Source organism: Pinus tabuliformis, chromosome 8 (assembly GCF_031772625.1).
Source record: "Pinus tabuliformis cultivar Carrire ecotype Pingquan chromosome 8, CPIR1, whole genome shotgun sequence".
Taxonomy (NCBI): domain Eukaryota; kingdom Viridiplantae; phylum Streptophyta; class Pinopsida; order Pinales; family Pinaceae; genus Pinus; species Pinus tabuliformis.
In genome coordinates this window covers 724,743,753-724,767,983 of record NC_142294.1, presented here as the reverse complement: position 1 = coordinate 724,767,983, position 24,231 = coordinate 724,743,753, and positions in this window count along the sequence as shown.

Sequence of the window (24,231 nt, the reverse complement as noted above, 5' to 3'; positions counted from 1 at the left end):
GACATCATCATGCCACATGGAATCCCATGAGGGGTGTCACATGTCATCCATTTCTAGCCTTTCTACCAATCAAAACTTGCCATTTGTCCATGCCATAGGGAAACTTCTAGTGATGCCATGTCAGCATGTTGATGTTAGTGAGTGATGTGTCAGCCAATCTAGGCTTGCCACATGCTGGTTTAAGAGAGGACAAGGTGGTGGGTTAAATTTGATGCATGTTGACAAGTCATCTGCCTTCCATTTCTTCATTTATCAGTTATATGCATCAAATCATTGAAAAGATGCATAGCCTTTAACTAGGTTAAAGGTCATGTAGGTTTTGCGGAGATCAGTCGTTCACTGGGTCAATGGAACGTGGATGCGTTTGGAAGGTGCACACTATTTAACATATTTAACATTTTGTGTTTTTTCCCTATAATTTGGGCCTCCAACTAGCGCTAATTTTCAAATGGCCATAAATTCTCATATAGGAAGAGTTTTCGTAGCAGTTTATTCCATTGGAAAGGTATTGATGAGACTTATGCAACCATGCAGGTTACAAGATCATTTGGACATCACAACTACATAAAAAACTCAAATAACTTCAAGCACTTTTAACTTCACTTGATGAGATCTTGTAAGATTCATGGTCATCACACTACTTCATAGAGTGTGTTGTTGAAGCTGGGTGATACTACTGTTGTCTCAAACATCCCCTTTAACATCAATGACATCTTTTTGTCATCAATGATAACACAATGTGTAACACCATTAGTGATCCTCACACTATTCCATTATTTTGAATGGAATTAAAAAGTTCTCCTACTCATAAGAAAAGAACTCTACAAGATTACAATGGGAATCAAACTAGAGCATAATTCCATATTTGAGAAATAAAATTATTTTAACATAATGGAAAAAACATTCAAGTTGGTATACTTGTCAATATCGCCATATCTACAAGACCACATAAAATATTCTTCCACACCAGATGAAGTCTAGACCACATTTACGGGCATGTTTAGAATACATGACAAACTACAAGTACACTTTCTAGAGACAAAGTCATCTCATTTAGTCCAAGTAGTTATGACACCCTGCAAGACTTGTTCGCGTGTTCAAATCTTCATTCCTACAAATAAAGGCATTTGGAATAGAAAAGAAAGAGGAGTAGTTAATCATCTTTGTTCTCTTGAAGTTGGGTCTTGAGTACTCGATCTTCATTTCTTCCTTAAAGAATTCAAAGCTAACAATGTGAGTAGCTTGGAAAATTAATCCTGTGGATGCATTCACCGAATCACTCATATAGGAACAAGTTCAACTCATAAAATGGGTTCTCTCAAGAATTACAAAGTCCATGCACTTGCAATACATAAAAGAAACAAGATAGACAATAAAAAAAGGTAGAAATGAAAAGGTGAGAAGGAACTTGATCACAAAAAAGGAACAAACCTCAAATCTTATAAGGAGTCTTCTAACTCCAAAGAAAGAAAATGAAAGGGGGAATGCAAATGCAGTTATTGCAACAAAGGATATCATCTGGAATTTTCATGCATGGAAAATACTACTGATCTAATGGTATACACTTTTTTCTAAGTTCTACAATGCATGGCTAGAGATCACACTTGGTATTAGATATTCCTCCTTGGGTGAGAATATTTTCCTTCTTGACAATCATGCCATTCTCCTTGAGTTATGTATCCGTTTCACTTCAGCTACTGAAGTGGCATCTATTTTTGTGTGCACCACTAGCGTATCACTCCACTCATGGATGGATATGCATGCATGTGAAATTTTTATGCATGCATGACTTCACTTGTGCATGGCTAATTAACTGGGGCTTGTTATGCAAGCATGAGCATGTAGGAATTTGTCACTTGTGCATGGCTAGTTAATTGAGGCTATCTCCATTGCATGGCTAGTTAACTTAGACTAAGGCATTGTTTACTAGTGAGTACCTATGTGCATTTAATAGAAAACTAACCTAGTGCACATTAGCTCTCTCATGGAGAGTATTATTTGCATGCAATTTGTTCATTCATTGAAGCAATTTGAATTCAATCATAAAGTAGTAATAGCAAAAATATTTAGCTTGAAAACCCAAATGAGAAAACTAACAAATAATGTTTTTTGTGGACTCTTTATTAATATAGGATTATATGTTATCGGGCACACTTTTATTGTGTTCTCACTCTCCTCCTTTCTTAGATAAAGTCCAATAGCACTATAGAATAATTTTATTTTCACCTTGGACAATATTCTTTGTTTGATTCCTCTTGTCACCATCATTAAAATTTTCCTTAGTTAATGAGATAAGTTCAATCAATTTTGAAACTTTAAAGCTTAGCCCTATTTCTTATCTTACGCATGAAGGCTAAGGGATCAAAAAAATAAACCATGTCGTCCTGAAGCTATCTATGTTGAAATTTGGGTCAGCTTTGGGATGAATTTCCCCAAGAGAAATCCAATTACCCCATAAGAAGCCCAACTACATGTTGTCGGTGTTGGATGTCACCATCATTGTAAGGGGATCCCCTAGATGTGAAGTCCCAATTATACCTCAGATGATTTGGTGTAGGAGTCCCATCCAGTCATACGGTTTGACCACTGTTGGAAAAATTTCAAAGATATGCCTTGGTTACGACTACACACAAGAGAATGCAAAACCTCTTTTGGGCAACAAGTATGTGAGCTTTGTGAGACACCCAATGTAAGGTGCAAAAGGAAACATCCACGACTAGTAAAGGAAAATGAGCCTCTGGCTAGAAAATTAATAATAATATCCTAAAGGGGGACCCGAGAAGGAAGAGAAAGGCTTGTTGAATACTTGTAGATTAGTCGACATAATAAACAACAATCATTAAAGCATAACAACACTCATTTAACAAAAACCATAGCTAAGAAATGAATTAGTTCATTCACTTAGTATGTAATTAAATCAACATATACCATAAACATAACAATAATAGTCTTACTATATCTAAGATACATGCATGAAGAAGTGTCAGTTCATAGAGCTTCTGATTAAGAGTGAAACATCCCAAGTACATTATTACATGAATGAAATAGTGTATCCAGTAGTGGAACATGAAGTCACAATTTGCTTCTCCAAAGAGTAATCTATCTCCTATGCACTACAAGAGAAGCCAAGGCAAGATTCCAAGAATCCAAGCCCACTCCAAGAATCCAAGCCCTTTCTTTGAGTTATGTGGAGTTATTTATAACAAATAACAATGAACTTTGTGCTTCCTCGTGACTCTTTGACTTCTATGACTATTCATATTCTATTCATGACTTATTACATTCCATATGTGACTATTCACATTCCACATGTGTCCCTTGGACTTCATTACATATCATTTATTACATAAGACAAGTGGCCTAATAAGACAAAACTGATAATGGGACAAATGCTCATAAAATTGATAAATCATTTTCTTCCTCATGGAGCTCATTTGTAATGTAAGTGTGCCATTCCATGAACTTTGTTGAGATGGATTTGAACCAACTGACAAGCCCTTTATATACTGTATCTCCACTTCCAGTGCCTCTATCAGTATGGTTTTGGAGCTTGACTGTACATTATTCCATAGCCATGAAAGTTTCATGTGAGATTTGACTGGTGCAATGGTTTATTGTAGAATAATTTCCTTGGCGACCTCCAAGCCTTCTTGTTCTATTGTTTGCTAGATATATTCCATATATTGCTTGATCTCCTGGAAGATGATCTCTCTGCCTTTGGTCACTTCAAGTGTTCCTATTGCAAGAATCCCATGCTTTTGTGTTAAATACTTGAAACCATTATGTAGTCGATTAGAGGAAGAAATAGTACTAATCGACTGTGCTCCAAGATGTGAGTAGTTATGTAGGTGGAGTCTCAACTGAACTTTGTCCATCTCTATGATAATCTTGTCTTTCTTCTCCAGATCCTGTGGAACATTTATATACTTGGTAGCCCACTCCTGAATTTGGTTGACTGCTCCATTTTCTGCTTTCATGAGTTTTACCTTTCCTGTGCTTTCTTTTGAATTCCCACAAGAGGAGCCACCACCTATTGTATAAGTATCATTTTATCATATATTCATGCCATGGTGTCCTCCATTGGTTTGAATTTAAACAGAGATGTAAAAAATTAGAGATATAACCATAAATACAAAGATGCAGCAGAAATAACAATTCATTTCATTAATATCAAATATTGAAATATGCTTACAAACAGAATGGAAATAAGACTAGCTCGAGCGTGGTAGCTTATCTTTGAGAAGATATGTGGCGGCTACATGCCTTTGAACTATGTTTCAATGAGGCTCTAAGGCCTATTTATTATTGAGAAACAATGGAAAACCTTAAAAATCTAGAAACCTAACCCTAAGACATGAAACGCCAAAACTGTGGGCCCCGTTTGGGTAAATTGGTACATCAATTTCCTGAGGTTGTAACTTTGGCATACGATCTTCGTTTGGATATCATAATTCCTCATTTCAAAGATCTCAAAGAATAGGCCAAAAAGAAACTAGTTATGATTTCAAGACTTTTCCAGTCTCTCTGTTTTCTGTAAAAACGTCGTTTAGGGCCTCAAAATCGCTCCAGAAGTTCAGGACCCGAAAAACTACCAAAAATAGTAAATTGTGCTACAATTAAGAAAACTGAAAAACTAAAGAGACAGTGTTGGGGGCCAAGTGGAATTGGAGGGTGGCCACCAATATCCACTTGGATCATCCATTGGCTATAGTTCCTCCTGCATGGTTGATTGCCATAGTGTAATGTTGAAACTTTGAGATGATAACTATTGATAATTTGCGCAAGATGTTCTGCTTGTTGCTTCACTACAAGTAGATATTCATATTTATCTAGTGTTTTTGTGGCAAAAGCAAAATTTGACGTCGTGATTTCCCTAGGATTTCTTCTGGTGTTACCAATAATCACCTTCTCTGTAGAAGCTGAGACTGGATTCTGAGGATCCTTTGGGAAATATCTATGCCTCTGCTACATGATCCTCTTCTTAAGTTGATCAAACAAGACACTGCATACGTCCATGACTCTATATGTTGGTGAAGGTGTGATCCCCATCTCTTGAAATGGAAGATGACCACCTGTGAGAGGAGGTTCTTCTAGAGTATTTGGTTCATCCTCCATTGGTTGGATGGTATCCTCTTCCTCCAACTGTTCCTCTTCTAGCTCTTGAGTCAATTGTTCTTCTTCCAGCCTCTGTGTTGCTTCTTCCTCTTGGGATTTCCTTTGGTGTTCTTCTTCTATCCTTCTCCTCTCTTCTTCTACTTGTTGCTTTGTCAGCAACTCATCTTTCTTCATCTTCTCCTCTTCTTCTTCTACTTCTCTCCTCTCCTTTTTTTCTTGAATAGCTCCTATGTTCAAAGGATCAACTTTCCACTTCCTACTACTCTCACCTGTTGAATCATAGATGATCCTATTCTTAGGAGCTACTTTCCTTGCTTGAGGGGTTATCTATTCTTCCTCCTTTACTTGCATATCTTGAGCTGGTGGATCCTGGGGTGAACTGGCCTCTGTTGTTGGATGTGTCTTTCTAACTGCATTTTACCAGTTATTTACCTTTTCATCTTCTGTTGTGTACATCAATGAATACATCGTATTGAAATCGATCCTTTCACAATGTTTCCAACACACTATCCTGGGATCATATCCATGATAGTCTTTAGTGGCGAAGTGCAAGTAATCCAGCTCGTACTTTTGTCATTGTTGCCTTGTGGCTCTTCAAATCATATAATATGATCCTCAATGGGAAGGTGGGCCAAGGGGCTTTCTTCCTTCTGTGAATAACTCCTAACAATCCCTTGTCCAACTAGTTTGCTACTTCCTGTATGACTACCTTATTTGTCACATATCGTGACATGAGATGAGGGGATATCTAAAAACAAAAACATTTGATGTATGTACCCTTTAGAGTTTCAAACCAATCAATGATATCCCATAGTGACTCCTTCACCTGATCGATCATGCAAGGAGGATTGATCTCAAATGTCATATGAAAATAACTACAAAGAAGTGCTCAATCAATCTGTCATATGTGCCTCTTGATCCAGGTGGATGCTGGTGGCCACCCACCTATCCCATTTGGACCCCGATAGTTGTCTCTTTCAGTTTTTCAGTTTCTGTAATTGTAGCACAATTTACTATTTTTAGCAGCTTTTTGGGTCCTGAACTTTCGGAGCCGTTTTGAGGCCCAAAATGACATTTTTTGGGAAATCTGGGAGCAAAGTGCATCCATGGACCGATGTTTCTCTTTCCAAAGTTATAATTCTCGGATAGATCTTTCTAACGAGCTATTGTACGCGTCAAATGAAGATCGGGTGCCAAAGTTACGACCCCGGGAAATTGATGTACCAATTTACCCAAACGGGGCCCACAATTTGGCGTTTCATCTTCTAGGGTTAGGTTTTGGGATGTTAAGGGTTTTCCATTGTTTCTCAACAATAAATAGGCCTTCGAGCCTCATTGTAACACAGTTCAGAGGCATGTAGCCGCCACATCTCTTCTCAGAGATAAGCTACCATCGCCCTAGCTGGTTTATTTCCATTTATGTTTGTAAGCATATTTCAGTATTTTACATTAATGAAATGAAGTATTATTTCCACTGCATCTTTGTGTATATGGTTATCTCTGTATTTTGTTGTGTTCTTGTTTAAATCTGGATCAGTGGTATCAAAGTGGTCTGCTTTTTCTCTGTTTTTCTTTGCATGTCCCCAACGAGGTCGGGATATAAGGACTTAGGGGCTTGAACTGGTCGAACCTTTGCAAGACTAGCCTCGCAAATCCCGACAGCCTCCCATGGCGGATGAAAATAAAGACGAGGGGGTAGGATATCCTATCAAAATCTTGCTCAAAGAAGCCCTCGAGTGACAAAGGAACATGATGATGGACAACTTTGCCCAGATCCTTCAGCGGCTACGCAAAGGTCACACATCGGCTTCCAATAGCTACTCTGGAAATGCCACGCCCTTTAAGGTACAAGTTAATTTTGAAATCTCTATATTCGAGGGTCAAATAGATGCAGATTCCATAGATAAATGGTTAAATCTGCTAGAGGGTTATTTTTCTGTTCATGAATTTTCGAGTCGAGAAAATATTGTTTTCGCTCTTCTCAAAGCAGCCCCCCACATCAAGGACTACTGGAAAAACCTACTGTGAGTAGAAGAATGAAAGTACGGGCTCACTATTTTCAGCCGCACCCACTTGGGATTCATTCTGGGATGCCATCAAGGAGCAGTACTACTCTGTCAAAAGCTATGAGGACAAATACATCAAATGGATCACACTGCAGCAGGGAAGGGACCAAGATGTGCCGGAGTTCACCACATTTTTCATACCCTTCGCACACAGTTGGGTATCAAAGATTCTGAGTTGCATCTGGTACTGAAATACTGTGACTACCTATACAAATACATCCAGGAAGAGATGGATTTCTTGAACATCTCCTCGCTTGGCACGACATACCGATACGCTGTCAAAATCGAGCAAAAGTTCAAATAGAAGAAGCGAGACTTTGGATCTACGAATATGAAGACCAAAGGACAAAGCTAAGGTGGGGTGACCCAAGACAACCCATCGAAGCCGCAAGAAAAGAAAAACACCATGAATTTAAAGAAGGACATAGGAAAGTGGTGTGAGCTCCATAAGAGCCCCACTCAGAACACAAGTGAGTGTTAGACCAAGCAGTCGTTGGTGGTAGAGTTGAAGGCTTCAGAATCAGATGCATGTTCCGACCCTGAGTCAGAACCCGACAAGGGGAATGGCAAAGGGAAGCAAATCATTGATGCAGAGCCTAGTGCCACTGTTGCCACCGCCAAGATCCAGAAGAATGAGCCTGAAGATCTAGAGGAAGGGGAGCGTCTTTTCCACTCACAAATGTGGGTGAAGGGTTTGCCACTACAATTCATTGTTGACAGTGGGAGCCAGAAGAACCTCATTTCAGCCAAGGTCATGAAGCGGTTGGGCCTACTGACTACACCACACTCGCATTCATACAGTATCGGATGGCTTCATGAAGGATGAGATCTCAAAGTTCGCCAGCAGTGCTGCCTTCCCTACAGCATCAAGCTCTTCATAGACGAGGTATTGTGTGATGTTACACCTCTGGATGTTTGTGATGTATTATTAGGCCAACCATACTTGTGGAGGCAACATGATGTATATGAGTCAAGGCCTCGTGCTGTCATTATTTCTTTGTGTAATTCATTATACAGGATACCGGAGGTAGCCCCACCTACTGCCACCTCTTTGATCATGGCTAAGAAAGGCAACAAGCTCATCTCACAGACTAGGAAATTTATTTTTTGTTTGGTTCGCTCCCAAAGTAAGGGGAAGATCGTTGCTACATCCATGACCCCCATGAAGGGTTCCTCCACGCAGCAGCAACATCAAAGGGATACGGTCATGATAGAACACAAGAACAACTTCTCCTCACCCACAGGGGTACCACACAAGCTTCAGGTGGGCAACAAAGTTTGGTTGCATCTACAGAAAGAACGCCTTACTAGAGCCCATCAGAAGCTCTGACCATGCTGACATGGTCCTTACACCATTACCAAGACTGTGGGAAATAATGCTTTGGAGCGCAACATTCCTCCATTCCTTCACTTGCACCGAGTGTTCAATGTGTACCACCCTCGACCATGCTTCCCACCATTACTGGACACATCCGCGATTGCAGAACAGCTCACCAGGGACCAAGTTCAGCAGATGGAGGAACTCAACACAATGGGCACCATTGCTTCCTAAGGGGGGAGGAATGATACAGGTGGATGTTGGTGGCCACGCACCTATCCGATTTGGACCCCCATGACAATCTCTTTCAGTTTTTCAGTTTCTGTAATTGTAGCACAATTTACTATTTTTAGCAGCTTTTCGGGCCCTGAACTTTCAGAGCTGTTTTGAGGCCCTAAACAACGTTTTTTGGAAAATCTGAGAGAAACATGGGTCCATGGACCATGTTTCTCTTACCAAAGTTATAGTTCTCGGATAGATCTTTCTAATGAGCTATTGTACACGTCAAATGGAGATCGGGTGCCAAAGTTACGACCCCAGGAAATTAATGTACCAATTTACCCAAACGGGGCCCACAATTTGGCGTTTCATCTTCTAGGGTTAGGTTTTGGGATGTTAAGGGTTTTCCATTGTTTCTCAACAATAAATAGGACTTTGAGCCTCATTGTAACATAGTTTAGAGGCATGTAGCCACCACATCTCTTCTCAGAGATAAGCTACCATTGCCTTAGCTGGTTTATTTCCATTTCTGTTTGTAAGCATATTTAAGTATTTTACATTAATGAAATGAAGTATTATTTTCATTGCATCTTTGTGTATATGCTTGTCTCTGTATTTTTTTGTATTCCCGTTTAAATCCAAATCACCTCTGAAGCTTGATTTTGATAACATTGTACAGTGGATGTATACTGGGAACTTTCTCTCGAGAGTCTAGTTCTAGTACATTGTTGGGAAAGAATATAGTGCACATATTCCATCGAGAAGAAATGCAAACATGTAGAATCTGGTTCACCCTTAAATATGCTTTTGCCTACCCGATATGGCACTACAACTCAAATGATAATATATGTGTCCAATTGAAATCTTTACCCCAGGTGACCACCACATTGAGCATATATATCCAATTCTCCTCAAACATCTCAGCATTCTTGCACCCATGCAACCGACAACACATGGCTATCAGATACTGATATATGTCTCTAAGAATCTTAGTCGAATAGACTATGGATGGGTGATTGAAAAAATTGGTAGGATATCAACACCATGATCTGATAATGTCACTTATGTCAAGGTTGGCCCATCTCATGTAGAAATCATCATTTGCATATTCTTTGGGTGTAAGCATCTTATAATACATCTACATGTCTTCTCCATAATAAGTGGCAAGTTGACCACCACTCTCACTGTGAAGCACAAGATGGGAGTCATCCATATGTGTGATGATCCACTCAATTACTTTTGCGCAGGGATGATTGAGAATCTTCATGCGATCCTATGCATCCTAAACCTCTTGATACTGATGTACATTAGTAAGTCCTCCAAATCCTCAAGAAATTTTTTCTGCATGAATGTGTCATAAATGTTGCTCCATGTGACCTTAGTAGACTTATCAATGAAGCACTGAGCATCTTCATGTATAGGGATGGTTGGATTGGTCACTTCAATAGATTCCTTAGTGCTTACCTCTAAGACTTCTTTGGAGGCCACTTTATGAGGAGGCATGGCTCCAACAAATGATGAAAGAGTGACAATACTTGCAACATGAACACTTGTTTATGGAAGCACACTCATAACGACAAGATTAGCTTAATGCAACTAACTATTAAACAATATCTCATAAATCATTTATAAAGAGCCATCAAAGGTTACTGAATGTGTAGATCCATTAATGACATCACAAAATCACTTGCATGAATAACACAATAGGCATGAAAACTAGGAGGGCACACTTTCAAAGCATGAAGGAAGGTCAAGGGTCATTCGAGGCTTTGTATTACGCTCATGAACTTGAGCAAGAGAAAGGAAACCTTAAGGGTGCACTAGTGCACTTTGAACAGTAGAAGGGGTGAGTTGTTGGGTCTTCAGGCCTTCACAGTGCACTCATGTGCTCAAGGAGACAAAGAGGGTGCATCGGCGCACTCTAAATGGAGAAAGGAACATGCAATCAAGCCTTCAATCCTTTGGTGTGTGCTCATGCACTCAGAGGGAAGGAGGGTTCAATGGTGCACTCCAAAGGGACAGAGAGAAATAATTCGTGCCTTCGAAGTGTGCTCATGCACTCAAGGGAGGGCACAGTTATTTGTGACAAAGAAGTGTGCTCAAGAGGGAAACTTTGTCATTTTGGGCACAATTCTTAAGGCTATTAGGGCTTCAAGGTCTAGAACTACGCCTCGCCTAAGGAAAGCTCTAGAACAAGTTCAACAACAAGGATTCATGATAAGAATGAGAAGAAGGACCTACAAGTTTATATGGACCTTGTCAAAATCATGGTAAAATGTGAAAGGTTGAGGAATATGCATAGTTTCTGCATGTGACAACAAATTAACACTTGCAAAGTCAAGATTGAATAGAAACACCAGTAAATAAAATGTAAAATAAAGAAACTCTAGCAAGAGAAGAAAGATTGAAAGTGAAATCATGAAAGGCAATGAAAAGATTTGACATGCAAAACTTGTGATGCACGTTGATGAAGAGTTTCTTGATCAACAACTGTGCGCCCAACCCAAATGAGAACGATTATGCAAATGAATGATTAACTGGGTTAATTTAAAAAGAGTTTACCTGCAAAACAGATCCATGATCACCACTTGTCTTCGAGTGAAAGGGTTAGTTAAGGGAAGTTAAGTAGGCTCTTGTTTTCTAGGAGTGTGCCCACATGCAACAAAGAGGCACATGCATGCATCTAGGAAAAGTGCATCTCTTCAACACAAAGGAGTGCACTCAAGGGGGACATACTTGTTAAACATGAAGGAGTGCACTCAAGGAGAGCACACTTCTTTAGCCTAAAGGAGTGTGCTTAAATCAAGGACGTCTTCATCAACTTAGAGTGCACTTTTGCCTTAAAGAGCGCCTTCCTTGCTTTAGTTTGCTTTTTTGTGCTTTTTTGTGCTTTTGTGTGTTTTTTCGAGTGTGTGCATGGCATAAAGGCTAGTTTCTAAGTCAAGATAAGGCATGAGTTCACCTAACCATGGACTAGATAGCCTAAGTACTTCTAAGGGTTAGGTGAATATGCTTAAGAAACATTTACTTAGGAGGTTGCGACACTAGGAGAAAACACACAAATAACAAATCAAACGACGTGTTGACACTAGGGGGCTTGAAACATTGGTTAATGTAGGCTCGAAAATTAACTTAGGCAAAAATTTTGGATGGTTGTTGTCGTGGCGACAATACTATCCGAAGAAGAAACCATCTCGCCCCAATGAAGAATTCAAATTTGGATAAAGGAAAATTATTATTTTGGATCTCCTCATTATTATTTGATGTGAAAAAATTATTTGGGAAAGCTATCATCAAGGCATTTGCGGATAATATTTAAATATTATCAAGAGCTAATTAAAAGAGGCTTTTCCTCAAGTCCACCTCACAAATCAAGGGTCACACTGGCACATAAGAGACCCCTTGGCTCTTCCAACGTTTAATATAAATAAAGGATCATTAAATCCCATTCTACACACATCACTAGTCCAAGAGCATAAAAAGGGATTGATCTGGCTGTAAACCTATAGAAGCCTATCCAAAGTGAAGAGAAGGACCATTTTGTGATTAGTTCATCCTGAGTTAGGGAGAGAGTTGACCAATGGAGGAGGAGCATTCTAGGCAGATTTATGTGATTTGTTTTGGGATAAAACTCTTTGTTAAGGTTGCATATCAATGCGTTATCTCAAGTAGCGTCGAGCCTTAGAAATGTTGTTGCATAGTGCTCTTAAGTGTATTCGACTTACCTTGAGGGACAATGCAAGAGCATGGTTGTGTAAGAGAAGGAAAAACACAGGTCTAGAGTAGTATTTGTGGTAGAATTTAAGGGTGGACATGGACTGCTCTGGCGCCCTAACCATGGTTGAATAACCTCAAGAAAAAGTCACAGATCATATCCCTAATTGAGTACATATTCAAGGTCATACTTTATTGGAGAAAACTTGTGAATAGAGGCTAAGACACCTTATTGATCAATGCATTGATTGAAGGAATTTGAGGCCACATTGGGAGACAATGTGTAGCACTAGAGGATTCCCTAATCGAAAGGCTATGACCATAGAACTTAAATGCACATACCAATTTCTATAGGGCATAGTTGACATCCTATGATAAGGTATGTATGGTGTCTTTCATATTGATGTTTTCCTTGGTTATTAAGGATCAATTTGAACAGAATTAGGAGCAACTTGTATACAGTTTGGAGGGCTAGTTAGAAGAGTCCTTAATACATTCCTTTGTGAAGGACAATGGTGTATGGAAAAGTTCTCATGAAAATGATATATGATGAGTGTCCTTATGCCAATGATGACAGTAATATATGGCACTATCCTTATGACAATGATGACAATGATATATGGGAATGTCCTTGTGACAATGATATATATGGTAGTGTCCTTATGACAATGGTGTATGTTGTGATCTTATGACTATGATGTCATAAATACTTGATAGAGATATGTTCTACTTCTGACAGTAATATGGAGGCATCCTTATGGTTTCTACTCTTGATCAATAGGAGCACTATCAGAGGTCTTATGATTTACTCCTTAGTAGTCTTGTCTATTGTCATCTTATGAGCATCTTGTATGATGCAGGGTTGGACCTAGGAGGCCTAATGTGATTGATGATGAAATATTTATGTCTGATTATAATTGTACTTTGTATCTCAACTGAACATTTGATGAATATCTAAGAAGAAGAAAATTAGAATTAGGTTTTCCCCCTTGTGGGGTTTTTCCCTGGTCTCTGACCAAAATCCTGGTGCCTCTATTGTGCATGCTTTTCTTCTATTGTTCCTTCTTGTTTTGTTGCATTTTTTATGTTGATTTTCTCTCTTTATAATTTCTTATGATGATATGGGGTGAATGTAATGTGAAAAATTGTTGAAAAAATAAAAAAATGCAATTATCTACAACAGAGAACAATCCAGCCCTAAAATTAACATGGTATCAGACTCGGGTTGAATAAAACTCATTGAGATCACCCCATGTAGACACCTATGGTGGATTTATTTATCAAGATGAGTAAAAGAGATGAATATGTTGGAGACCTAAAATAATGTTAAGGTTTGAAAGAAACCCTTGGGATCCCTTGTTCCTTCAAATAAAGGTTAAGGTTTGGGAGAAACCCTAGGAGTGGTCTTTAATACAGAAAAAGGCCTTGGTTTTATAGAATTGGAACCCTAGTGAAATTATGATTGAGTTATTTAGTACCTATGTTAGATTTAGAGTAACCTTAGTTGGACTTGTCTCCTATCCAATAGGAGATGGTATGATACATATCTAGTAGTCATATTGTACATTGATAGTTGGGCTTGGTTTCTCAAGAAGGATATTAAAGATCTAGAAATGAGAATACAGGTGGTGCTCAATAGGAAGAATTTTTTATTCGTGTATGGTTGATCAATAGTGGTGCCTCATGGAGAGAGGGAAGAAGGTCAAGAGGGCACTGAGAGCTTCCTACAATCCTCATTAAAGATAAATACTTTCAAGACTTATGATATTTCTTTGTGACATTATTCTTGTTTAGATTGATTTATATTTTTATTTTATTGTTTATTCTTCCTACATGAGTAATTGGCTAATAAAATGCTTCTTTCCCTGAATTCTTGAATGTGTTTGTGATCAAGGAAAGAAGATACATTTTGAGGTTCATCAAGATGAAGAGTAATGTTGGAAGAGTTAGCTTCAAGAGGGACCTAGTACTGGAGAATAAAGGAGCCACTCTCATATATAAAGAAGAAAGGAAATAGTGTTTTCAACATGAATCTTGCAACAAATGATGAAAAAATGTAGAGGTTTCTCCTGAAAAGAAGAATGGACTATGAAAATTCATGTGTCATGATCGTTAGGTACACTTTCATCATGTTTATTTACTTTGTTATTATTTCTCTTGCTCTTGTTTTGGGGTCATGTTGATGGAGTTGGATATTTGTCAACCGAGGGGATCTCCCCGATGCAGATTCTCACCTAGACCTCACACTATTTGGAGTAGGAGCCCCATCCGGAGTATCGGCCCAACCACCACAACTATAATATTTTCCTTGGATGCAATGAATCACATAAGAGAGGATGCACATAACCTCTGAAAGAAACAAGTAAGTTGACACTATGGAACACCAATTGCAATGTGTAAAAGGAGACCTTCACAAGAGGGAAGTAAGAGTGAGTATCTAGAAGGAAAGTAATAGTACTATCCTAAGAGAGGCACACAAAAGTGTGGAACGATTCATTAGTTATCTAGTGAAATAATTCACATAGACACAACAATCATTAAAGAAAATACAACACATATTTAACAAGATAAGTACCAAAGCCAATGAAGTATTTTAATTTATTTAGTACATATGAACATAAGATATACCATAAACATTCAAATATTAGTCTTACAATATTCATGATACATGCATGAAAATGTTTCAACACAATGAGATTCTGATTATTAGGTGAAAGATCCAAATACATAGTTACAATGGAAAACCACTAGCTCCAATAGTGTAACATTGAGTCACTTCTTGCTTCTCTAAAGAATGATCTCTCTTATGCTAATCTAGAGAAGCCAAGGCTATCTCTCGAAAATCTTAAGCCTCCAAAAGTGATTTCTTGAGTTATGAGGGTGCACTTATAACAAGAGTAATTGTTGGCATTATGATACAAGTGTTTTCCTTGATGGCAACTCACACAGATGACAGATCATAGTGCAACAGGTCAGTAGCAAAGAATTAATGATCAGACTACAAAGAATGAAGAAAGAAAAGTATATACGCAGGTTCACTATATACCAAGTCGTGTACACACGCAGGTTCACTATGTACCAAGTCGCCTATATAAGCAAGTTCACTATATACCAAGTAGTGTGTACATGCAGGTTATACATGCAGGGTCACTATATACAAAGGCGCGTATACACGCGGGACTAGTGATCAAAAGTCGCATATGCGTATGTACGCACTTTCATGCATGGAAAAGCATGTACATGTGGGAAAGCTTATTTTTGGGTCCGTGGTATTTAGACCTATGGTTTTGGACCTTGGTATTGCGTCCGAAGTGTTGAACCTAGGTATTGGGTCCCTAGTATTGGTTCTAAATGGTTTTGGACCATGGTATTGAGTAAGGCCTAAGACTATAAAAGGAGAAGAAGATCATTAGGCAAATGTACGAAGAAAGTCTCGAACATCTTATGAAGGATGAGATCCAGTATGTAGGTTATGGGTTCATGATGCTTTGCTTGATTTGAGCTAAGGAGGAATCTCACCGGTTGCTGAAGAACAAGATCTAAGGATAGATCAGGATCAAATGGTTTGAAATGAATCATCTCTATATGGTTTGATTATGCTTATTCTAGATCTATATATTGATGCATGTAATGTTCTGATCTGGGTATAACTTAAGATTGAAATAGCTGCAAAACATGAATGAATATTTACAGATGTATACACTGGTTGACTTTGATAAAAGCGCGTACATACGCAGGTTAGATACATCTAAGTAGCATATACAATATGAACTATGATGTTTGAAGTTACAGGTGGTTCTGGTTGTTGATGCAAAGTCTGAGTTCTGGTGAGTGTTTACTGGTGTTAGTGTTCTGCATATTCAGTTTGGTTGATTATGTTTAGCTTCAGTGTTGATGGATGAGATCTATAATGGATCAGGATCATAATGACTTATCTTTATGTGATCTGATGGACTAGATTTGGTTGCTAACATATGTATTATCATTGTATATGTAATGATTTGGGTATGTCTGAAGTCAGGAAGTGCAGCGAAGTTATCAGTAAGTAATTGTTGACATATACGCTGGTTCACTTTGGTGAAGATTGCATATACACGCTGGTTCAGCTCTTCCAAGTAGCGTATGCATGATTTCTAATGATACAGTTGGTTTTGGATATTGTTGCAGAGTTCTATGTTCTGCTCTGTGTTCTGGTGATTGCAGTTTGTTGACTGGGTTTCAGTGATTCAATATTGGGTGATTCAGAGATTGATGATGCTAGTGTTGATTGATTTTGTGCTTCAATGATATTGATGGGTCCAGTATGAAAATTGGATGAAACATGGCCTTTCATATTATGGTGTTGTGCTTCAGGGGTATATAGTCTGAAAATTTATGAAACGTGGTACTTGGAGGAAGAAAGAGAAGGTTGTAGCCTTCTATAGGTCGACACCTACGTACTAGTACATCAACTAGTACAAGAGCTAAGGGGGTGGTAGCTCCCTTCCAGTAGCAGCTGGAAAACGAGTGAAGGTTGGAGCATTCAGTAGGCCGGTACCTACGTACTAGTAAAAGGACCGGCTAGTACAATAGCTAAGGGGGTTGTAGCTCCCTTCCAGGAGAAGCTAGAGAACGAGAGAAGGTTGTAGCCTTCTACAGGTAGAAGCCTGTGTACTGGTATAAGACTAAACCAATACATAAATATTGTAAAGAAGTTTCTTATTAAAAAGAAGATAGAGACGACTTGCAGCAGGTGGTTTTCACCCACATTGGGTTTCCACCTTATATCATGGTGTTCATGTGTGCTTCTTGTGTGTGATGATCTGTTTTGTTTTACTGCTCCTGTTTACTATTCATATGGTTAATAATTTTTTGATGCACTCATTAAGGATCAACTAAATAAATCATAAGTTTACTGGATATACGCTTGTTGCATTAAACACAGTTGCATATACACGTGGTTTGCCTTAACTGAAGTAGTGTATATGAATCTGAATATGGAAATGAAAAAGTGTTTGATTTGATAACACTGATTCACCCCCCCCCCCCCCCCTCTTAGTATTATTTCCAACAATTGGTATCAGAGCAGGTCCTTTCGTAGAAGCTTGATCGCTTGAAGGAGATCTGTAGAACAATGGGAAAGAAGCTTAAGAAGAAAGCACCTAAGAAGAAGAAGACATCTCAGAAGAGCTATGATAGTGGGAGAATCGATTGGGGAATATGTGGAAGAAGCACTTCAGATTCAGAATCACTTCAGAACGAAGATGAACAAGCAAAAGTACTATCCGGTATGAATTTGTTATCCTCTGGTGATACATTTATTCATCCATTTGAAGATGATGAAAGTGATAGTGAAACAACTGAATTTTCTCTTATGGGTGAGAAAGAAAGATATCAAATAGAGGCAAAATTTAAAAGGCTTACAGACAAATTAGAGATCAATAAGATCTATTGCACAAAAGGGAATGTATCTCCAAAGAAGTAGTTACCAAACTAAAATCTCAACTAGAGGAAGGAAACAAGGTAAGGAAGCTACTCAAGGAAAAGGAAGATCAATGTCAAAAGTTGCAGGATGAAGTGACATCATTAAGAAATGAAGTAAATGAAAGGAGCACAAGAATAAAGAAAGTCATAGAAAGATCCAGTTACTATGAAAATCTTGAAGCTACAATCCTCTCGCTAAAAGAAGATCTTGAAGAATCAAATAAACAGAATAAAGAACTACTCCAAGCTCTTGAAAAACAAGAAAACGAAGTTCATGAATTAAAACAACTGTTGGAAGAAGGAAGGAAAACTGAAGAAAACATGAAGAAGTAGTATCGTGAAAAGGAAGAGAAACTCCAGGTTGAGGTAAATATTCTAAAAGATAACTTAGAAGAAAAGGACAAACTCTTACGATTTCAAGATAGTACTAAGATCTTGGATGATATCCTTAGTAGTCAAAGGTCTCTTGCTATCAAAAATGGTCTTGGTTTTCATAAATCTGTTGAAGGTGAATCTAGTTCACAAAATAAGACAAGGAACTCTAATGCACAATCTGAAATACTCAACAAGGAGATGAGAGGTGAATCCCATCAACAACCAAGGAAAGAAATTCTTCAAAGAAATTCTTTTACTCCTCCGATGAATAATGTTGAATGTTATGTATGTCATAATCTTAGACATGTTGTAGCCAGATGCAGAAGTAGAATGGTTCAATACCATCACAGGGAAAGATCATCACGTTCCAGGTACTTTAAGGGATATTGTTTTTCTTGCAATATGTTTGGTCACAAAGTTGTTGATTGCTACAGAAGGAATATGAAACATGTAAGATGTTATGCATGTAACAAGCTAGGACATATAGTGAAAGAATGCAGGAACAAAGTACGGGCACCATACCAAAAGGAGAAAACATCATCACACTTGAAGATATGGAAGAAGAAGGAAGTATAGTCAGAAAGATGTGGCACAACACAATGTACAGGCATAATCAACTCAGAGGAAGTTGAAAGTGTAAAACTTCAGTTTTCTCAATCTCATATGCAAGTTTCATAAAGAGAAGTCACGTATATATGCGAGTTAGACAGTGCACAGTTGCGTATATGACAATTTGAGGAAAAGCAGTGGGATAGGGTCAGAAAAAGGGTCTGATATGATTCAATCCATTATTTTCTCTATTTGATAATGGTTACAATCTGATGATGATGTGTGGAAATGTCTTGACACTTGTAAGAATGTTTTAAAGTGTTTTGATATTAAATTAATGATGATGATACCTTGATACTTCTTGCTGATATATGCATGATCAGATATGATAGTGAACAAATGGCACAAGTTCAGGGGGAGCATATGCTTTTAATAATGCATTACCAATTGTTGGAATTATGGTTAGTAGTCCTTAGTAATGATGCGTATATGGCTAAATGATATATCTTGCTATGATATGATTATGAGTTATCCATGAAAAAATCTCATATGATTCTTGGGGTTACTTAGTTTATGTTCAGATTAGATTTGTGGTTGATTCTCTGATGATGCATATATGGTGCTTACATGGTGATCTTCATAAGGATAAGGAGAAGTACAAAGCTTGAATACACATCTTCATTACTTGATGATGAGTCACTCATATGCTGCTGTCATCATATGCATAAAGATCATATAATACAATTATGATGCAAGATTCCTATAGTTCTTAGCGCTCATGTGGATGAGGATTGTTGCTGTTGATGATATCAAGAAGTCTTGACAAATGATCTTGAGCTCAAGATACATAGTGCTGGATACATGAATGATTACTCAAAGTTGCATTGTTGGATACATGATGTTGATGAGTTCTTACCTATATGATGATAGGTTGATACTTACATATGTTGATTGATGCAGATGTTCCCAAAGTAATGATACTTGGATCATGCAGATCTTGATGAGATGGCTATGGTGTTTTTCACATATGATATAATGTGAATGATTTTGTATGTCATATGTAGAATTCTATTCAAAAGGATGAGTTGATATCTATATGCAGACATACCTTGTTATAGGTTGATGACTTATACACTAATGGACATATACAGGTTGCTGGTCTAGATGCTGTTGACATATGCTTATGGAGAAGATCATACATTGTGTATGATAGTTGCTGATGACTATCATGGTCTTATTTAGATGTTTGGTCTCTGTTATAAATGTCATGTAAAGGTCATATCAAGACTCATGATGTAATAGTTTGTCTCTATCTATTGTAGTCATTTGATGAATCCCTTTTGGTCATATGATGTAATTTGTACCCCCACTATGCATGGGAAAGATGATGTAATATTTCAGTCATGTATAAAAAATTGGTATCTAGTGTATCCCCACTTGGTTGGGTGGATGAGTCAATATTGGTATATCCCCACTTGGTTGGGAGATGGATGTATGTATGAGTCTTTGGTGATAGGAAGGTCATTTATGATAGAGTCATGTTCTTCTTGTAAAACATCTTTTTGCAGACCTTGCTTATATTCAAGGGGAGCATGAACAACACTCTTCAAAAGAGCAGAGATTTCATCATGTACTCAGAGGGAGCATGGACAGATTGGTACAACTTGACATATACAAAGGGGGAGCTCAATCAGAGATTTCAGCAGGTACTCAAGGGGAGTATGGACAACAGAATGTATATCAAGGAAGAGAATATCTTGGTCCGCCCTTTGCCCTTGATGTCAAAGGGGGAGAGTGACTTGGTATGGTTGTTGCCATCAAGTCCAAAGGGGGAGATTGTTGGCATTATGATGCATGTGTTGTACTTGATGGCAACCCACTTGTAGAAGAACAACTCACTTATATATAACTAGATGAATCTATAGAATAGATATCAGATGTGACAGAATACATGGGATGCAGGACAGCTCAAAGGAATCAGTTCAGATGTAATAAACAATGGAAACTCATTAAGATGATAGTTCTTAGTATGACAAGATAGCTTTTCCATCAAGTTCAAAGGGGGAGATTGTTGGCATTATGATACAAGTGTTGTCCTTGATGGCAACTCACACAGATGACAGATCATAGTGCAGCAGGTCAGTAGCAAAGAATTGATGATCATACTACAAATAATAAAGAAAGAAAAGTATATACGCAGGTTCACTATATACCAAGTCATGTACACATGCAAGTTCACTATGTACCAAGTCGCGTATATATGCAGGTTCGCTATATACCAAGTAGTGTATACACGCACGGTCACTATATACAAAGGCGCGTATACACGGACTGCTGATCAAAAGTCGTGTATGCGTATGCACGAACTTTCATGCACGAAAAAGCACGTACATGTGGGAAAGCTTATTTTTGGGTCTGTGGTATTTAGACCTATGGTTTTGGACCTTGGTATTGCGTTCGAAGTGTTGAACCTAGGTATTGGGTCCCTAGTATTGGTTCTAAATGGTTTTGGACCATGGTATTGAGTAAGGCCTAAGACTATAAAAGGAGAAGAAGATCATTAGGCAAATGTACGGAGAAAGTCTTGAATATCTTATGAAGGATGAGATCCAGTATGCAGGTTATGGGTTCATGATGCTTTGCTTGATCTGAGCTAAGGAGGAATCTCATCGGTTCATGAAGAACAAGATCTAAGTATAGATCGGGATCAAATGGTTTGAAATGAATCATCTCTATATGGTTTGATTATGCTTATTCTAGATCTATATACTGACGCATGTAATGTTTTGATCTGGGTATAACTTAAGATTGAAATAGCTGCAAAACATGAATGAATATTTACAGATGTATACATTGGTTGACTTTGACAAAAGCGCGTACATACGCAGGTTAGATACGTCTAAGTAGCATATACAATTTGAACTATGATGTTTGAAGTTACAGGTGGTTCTGGTTGTTGATGCAAAGTCCAAGTTCTGGTGACTATTTACTGGTGTCAGTATTCTGCATATTCAGTTTGGTTGATTGTGTTTAGCTTCAGTGTTAATGGATGAGATCTATAATGGATCAGGATCATAATGACTTATCTTTATGTGATCTGATGGACTAGATCTGGTTGCTAACATATGTATTATCCTTGTATATGTAATGATCTAGGTATGTCTGAAGTCAGGAAGTGCAGCGAAGTTATCAGTAAGTAATTGTTGACATATATGCTGATTCACTTTAGTGAAGTTGCGTATACACGCTGGTTCGGCTCTTCCAAGTAGCGTATGCATGATTTCTGATGATACAGTTGGTTCTGGATATTGTTGCAGAGTTCTATGTTCTGCTCTATGTTCTGGTGATTGCAGTTTGTTGACTAGGTTTCAGTGATTCAGTATTGGGTGATTCAGAGATTGATGATGCTAGTGTTGATTTATTTTGTGCTTCAATGATATTGATGGGTCCAGTATGAAAATTGGATGAAACGTGGCCTTTCAAATTATGGTGTTGTGCTTCAGGAGTATCGATTCTGAAAATTTATGAAACGTGGTACCTGGAGGAAGAAAGAGAAGGTTGTAGCCTTCTGTAGGTCGGCACCTATGTACTAGTACATCAGCTAGTACAAGAACTAGGGGGGTGGTAGCTCCCTTCCAGTAGCAGCTGGAAAACGAGTGAAGTTTGGAGCATTAAGTAGGCTGGCACCTGTGTACTAGTAAAAGGATCGGCTAGTACAAGAGTTAAGGGGGTTGTAGCTCCCTTCCAGGAGAAGCTGGAGAACGAGAGAAGGTTGTAGCCTTCTACAGGTAGAAGCCTGTGTACTGGCATAAGACTGCACTAGTACAGAAATATTGTGAAAATAAGTTTCTTATTAAAAGGAAGATAGAGATGACTTGCAGCAGGTGGTTTTCACCCACATTGGGTTTCCACCTTATATCATGGTGTTCATGTGTTCTTCTTGTGTGTGATGATCTGTTCTGTTTTACTGCTCCTGTTTACTGTTCATATGGTTAATAATGTTCTGATGTACTCATTAAGGATCAACTAACTGAATCATAAGTTTACTGGATATACGCTTGTTGCATTAAACACAGTTGCATATACACGCGGTTTGCCTTAACTGAAGTAGCGTATATGAATCTGAATATGGAAATAAAAAAGTGTTTGATTTGATAATACTGATTCACCCCCCCCCCCCCTCTCAGTATTATTTCCAACAGTAATGGCCTTTCATATCCTCGAGACTCTTGAGCTTCCCTCATGACTATTGGACCAAGTGACTCTAGGACTTATATAAGACTTTTGGACTTCTCCTAGTGAATCTTTTGTCTACATATGACATTTCATATTCCATATGTGACTTTTGGACTTCCACACATTAGATTTTGTCATTTTCTTTGAAAATACATCATTACATTCCACATGATGATGTGGCAAGACACATGGACACATATGACATTGCGATGACATTTGTACAAGCCTTGACTTGCCAATAATGATATGAAACTTCATGATGATGTTGCAATGCCAAGCTTCCCTTATTGTTGTTATCTTTGTGTCTTCATGATATATGTTGCATGTTCTTCATATTTCTCCTCCAAAAGGTTTGAAGATATGCAATCCTCTTTATGATCTTGATCCTTCATTTTATGTTGTGACATAGCGTCCGTTCAGCTTCTTGTTCACTGGTCATCTTGTCTTCACAACTTCATATTTGTTTTCTAGCATGGTCTCCTTCTCCTTTCTAAGTATCATCTTGTCATGTCAAGATATAATACCTACAAGTGAAATCCACTCATGATAAGATGAATGGACTATGAAAATTCATGTGTCATGATTGTTAGGTACACTTTCATCATGTTTATTTACTTAGTTATTATTTCTCTTGCTCTTGTTTTGGGGTCATGTTGGCAGCGCTGGACATCTGTCAACCAAGGGGATCTCCCCGATGTGGAGTCTCAACTAGACCTCACACTTTTTGGAGTAGGAGCCCCATCTGGAGTATCGGTCCGACCGCCATAAATATAAGATTTTCCTTGGCTGCAATTAATCACATAAGAGAGTATGCACATAACCTTTGAAAGAAACAAGTAAGTTGACACTATGGAACACCAATTGCAATGTGTAAAAGGATACCTTCACAAGAGGGAAGTAAGAGTGATTATCTAGAAGGAAAGTAATAGTACTATCCTAAGAGAGGCACACAAGAGTGAGGAATGATTCATTAGTTATCTAGTGAAATAATTCACATAGACACAACAATCATTAAAGAAAATACAACACATATTTAACAAGATAAGTACAAAATCCAATGAAGTAGTTTAATTTGTTTAGTACATATGAACATAACATATACCGTAAACATTCAAATAATAGTCTTACAATATTCATTATACATGCATGAAAATTTGTCAGCACAATGAACTTCTG